The 3803-nt window shown below is 41.0% G+C and overlaps 1 long non-coding RNA gene across 1 annotated transcript in view; it reads left to right on the forward strand.

Moving 5' to 3' along the window:
• Positions 1-3080, forward strand: part of LOC147819004 (uncharacterized) — a 3455-nt gene extending 375 nt beyond the window's left edge. Inside the window, exon 2 of the long non-coding RNA XR_015437388.1 lies at positions 2448-3080. This is a non-coding gene — a long non-coding RNA (uncharacterized LOC147819004). The remainder of the gene's footprint in view (positions 1-2447) is intronic.
• Positions 3081-3803: the final 723 nt, after the last annotated feature.

Consider the following 3803-nt stretch of genomic DNA (forward strand, 5'->3'; position numbering starts at 1 on the left):
GTGTGTGTGTGTGTGTGTGTGTGTGTGTGTGTGTGTGTATGTGTGTGTGTGTGTGTGTGTGTGTGTGTGTTTGGGGATTAGTTTCCTTTCTTTTAAATGAAAGTGAACCTTTTCTGAAACATTTTTCTCATCACAGAATAAATACTGGAACTTTAGTTTTGACTGAAAACATCTCAACACTCAAATACCCTCTAAATACATAGATACTGTGTTCATGAGCAGCTCAAGTGTAGTTAGTTACAGTTTTAGTTGTAGTTGTAGTTATAGTTATAGATATAGTTGTAGTTGTAGCTGTAGCTGTAGCTTTAGCTGTAGCAGTAGTTGTAGTTGTAGTTGTAGCTGTAGTTGTAGTTTTAGTTGTAATTGTAATTGTAATTGTAATTGTAATTGTAGTTGTAGTTGTAGCTTTAGCTGTAGTGTAAGTTGTAGTTGTAGTTGTAATTGTAATTATAGTTGTAGTTGTAGCTGTAGCTTAAGCTTTAGCTGTAGTTGTAGTCAGAGTAATAGTTGTAATTGTAATTGTAGTTGTAGTTGTAGCTTTAGCTGTAGTTGTAGTTGTAGCTTTAGCTGTAGTTGTAGCTTTAGTTGTAATTGTAATTGTAGTTGTAGTTGTATTTGTAGCTGTAGCTAGCTTTAGCTGTAGTTGTAGTTGTAGTCATATTAATAGTTGTAATTGTAGTTGTAGTTGTAGCTTTAGCTGTAGTTGTAGTTGTAGCTTTAGCTGTAGTGTAAGTTGCAGGTGTAGTTGTAGCTGTAGTTGAAGTTGTAGTAGTAGTTATAGTAATAGTTGTAATTGTAGTTGTAGTAGTAGCTTTAGCTGTAGTTGTAGTTGTAGTTTAAGCTGTAATTGAAGTTGTAGCTGTAGTTATAGTAGTAGCTTTAGCTGTAGTTGTAGTTTAAGCTGTAGTTGAAGTTGTAGCTGTAGTTATAGTAGTAGCTTTAGCTGTAGTTGTAATTGTAGTTGTAGTTGTAGTTGTAGCTGTAGCTTTAGCTGTAGTTGTAGTTATACTTGGAGCTTTAACTGTAGTAGTAGCTTTAGCTGTAGTTGTAATTGTAGTTGTAGTTGTAGTTGTAGTCCAGGCCATGAGCCTCCACCTTGATTCTTTCCTCTTGCTCTGTGTCTCTGTGTGAAGCTGGTAAATCCAAATAGCGATCAGACTGTTGTTGTTTGGTCTCTGTGAAACACATGAGACACTCAGATGCTTTCACTGGTTCTTCACACTTGTTAGCCTGCAAGGTGACATATCTCCTCATATCTCCATCTCCTAGCCTTTAGCTTAGCCTCTGCATCCAGGGTACTGCTTCTTCAGCTCAGCGGGTATGGGATGTTTAACTGTGTGTGTATGTTGTCATTTCTTGTTGTGATGTCATGTTGGGATGTGATGTCATGTTGGGATGTTATGTTGTTGGGATGTCATGTTATGTTATGATGTCATGTTTTGATGTTGTTGTGATGTCATGTTGTGATGTCATGTTGTGATGTCGTGTTGTGATGTCATGTTGTTGTGTCATGTTGTTGTTATGTCATGTTGTGATGTCATGTTGTGATGTTATGTTGTTGTCATGTGATGTTATGATGTGATGTTGTTATGTCATGTTGTGATGTGATGTTATGATGTCATGTTGTGATGTCGTGTTGTGATGTCATGTTTTGATGTCGTGTTGTGATGTCATGTTGTGATGTCATGTTATGATGTCGTGTTGTGATGTCATGTTTTGATGTCGTGTTGTGATGTCATGTTGTGATGTCATGTTATGATGTCGTGTTGTGATGTCATGTTTTGATGTCGTGTTGTGATGTCATGTTGTGATGTCATGTTATGATGTCGTGTTGTGATGTCATGTTGTGATGCCGTGTTATGATGTCATGTTGTGATGTCATGTATTCTTATGTCATGTTATGATGTCATGTTGTTGTGATGTCATGTTGTGATGTCATGTTGTGATGTCATGTTGTTGTGATGTCATGTTATGATGTCATGTTGTGATGTCATGTTATGATGTCAGTCTGCTGATGACAGACCAGTGAACTTGTGTAACAGTGTGTCATGGAGCAGAAACACTGATGTGATTGGTCGTTACTGTTGCCAGCTGACATGCCCGACAACATGTCTGATAATGATTTGTCTGTAGCTCCACCTCACATCCAGGTGATCACAGGTGTGCTGAGCCTCTGGCCATGAAAATGCTTAAAGTGTGTTGTCATTAAATGAGCATTTCATCAAAACAGATTCATGAGGATCTGTAGATCAGAGACACAGTCAGGACTGATCTGGATCCTGGACTCTGAACATGTGACAGTTCACCTGCACCTGTCAGGTGACCCTGTTTGTCCCTGGACTGTCTCCAGTCTCCTCCTGTGCCTGTTGCTGCTGGTCTCTGGACGACTGGCTGCAGCTCTGCACTGACCAACTAACAACGAGCTAACAGGCTGCTTCCCCCTGCAGGTCACCCCGGCCCCACCCAGCCCGCAGGGTCAGAACGGCTGGACTCTGCCCTCCTCTCCCGACCTCCCCCCGACCCCGTGGGCCCCTACCTGCCCCGAGCAAATAGAGAGCGGACGCCTCTCTGCTGAACGACTCTGCTCTGGTGGACTTTAACCATTGACTTAAAGGGGGGAGGGGGGGGGTGGTGGAGTGTGTGGTTAATGAGAGCCCTCTCCCTGTGTAAACTCACCATGTGAACTCTGGCCACCTCACCCCTCTGTGCATGTGGACACAAACACACTGGTTTTCTGTGTTTGAGCTCAGAGTGTGTTCCTCACTTTGTTCTGGAAAGTCCCAGAGTCCAGGTCCAGCAGCTCCGAGCGGGTCTCTGTGGTCCACGTTAAAGGGTCTGCACTCTCCCTCCACTGCTTTCATGTGACGGCTGCACGAACCCATTACTGTGCACATTCACATTTTACATTAGAAAATGTGATGAGTTACTCTGTTTTATTGTTGGTACTTTAATACTGATCTGAAATCCAGCAGCTTCTCAACTTAAAGGTTGTTGTCAAAAGTCTGGTCAGATTTTGACTCTTGTTTACTTTTTCTTTGATTCTAGTTCCTGATTTTAATAATAAAAAATAAGTTAATTTGTCTGTTGCCTGTATTTTTGCAAAGTCTCATGATTTCAAAATCTTTAGATTGTTTTGTTAAAAATATAAAATAATTTGCAGAAAAAACAAGTTACATTCCTTAAAGGAGCTATCTGTAAGTTTAGCTGATGCTACATAGCTAACGTTAGCATTAGCAGCTGTTTACTGACCAGTCAAGAAGAAACGTTGTGAGTTCAGCATCAAACTTCATTTCTTTACTCACCAACATCTGTGTCCAGATGTGGAGACAAACACCAATGTGAACTCTTGTCTCTATCACATCTTTACTGCTTCTGAAGTTAGCATGCTAACTACCTAGCCCCTGTTAGCGACTCTCTGTAGCCTCCAGTCTGTCCTGAAGACTTAAAACCATGAGATGCACATATATGTACAACAAACATCGGGTTCTCCATCATCTGAGCTTTGACTGGATCTTTTAATGACCTCGTCTTCTTCTTCTTCTTCTCTGTGGTTTAATGGCAGCGACTGGAGAATGTTTATCTCCATCATCCAGTCCACTCATGTTCACACAGAGGAGGAGACAAGACACAACTCAGGGTTTAATGACGTGTCAAATTGATCCTAAAGGTCAGAGGTCAACATCCCTCATAAGTGACTGAGAGCTCTTCACACTCAGACTGATGAAGAGGATGAAATGTTCAGAGACACTGCTAATGAAGGTGGTTTAATAAAACTCAGGTATGTTCACAGAAAAATCACCTGG

This window comes from Seriola lalandi, unplaced genomic scaffold, assembly GCF_002814215.2.
Source record: "Seriola lalandi dorsalis isolate HSWRI2012SDOR001 ecotype SW California unplaced genomic scaffold, Sedor1 jcf7180002054366, whole genome shotgun sequence".
NCBI lineage: Eukaryota > Metazoa > Chordata > Actinopteri > Carangiformes > Carangidae > Seriola > Seriola lalandi.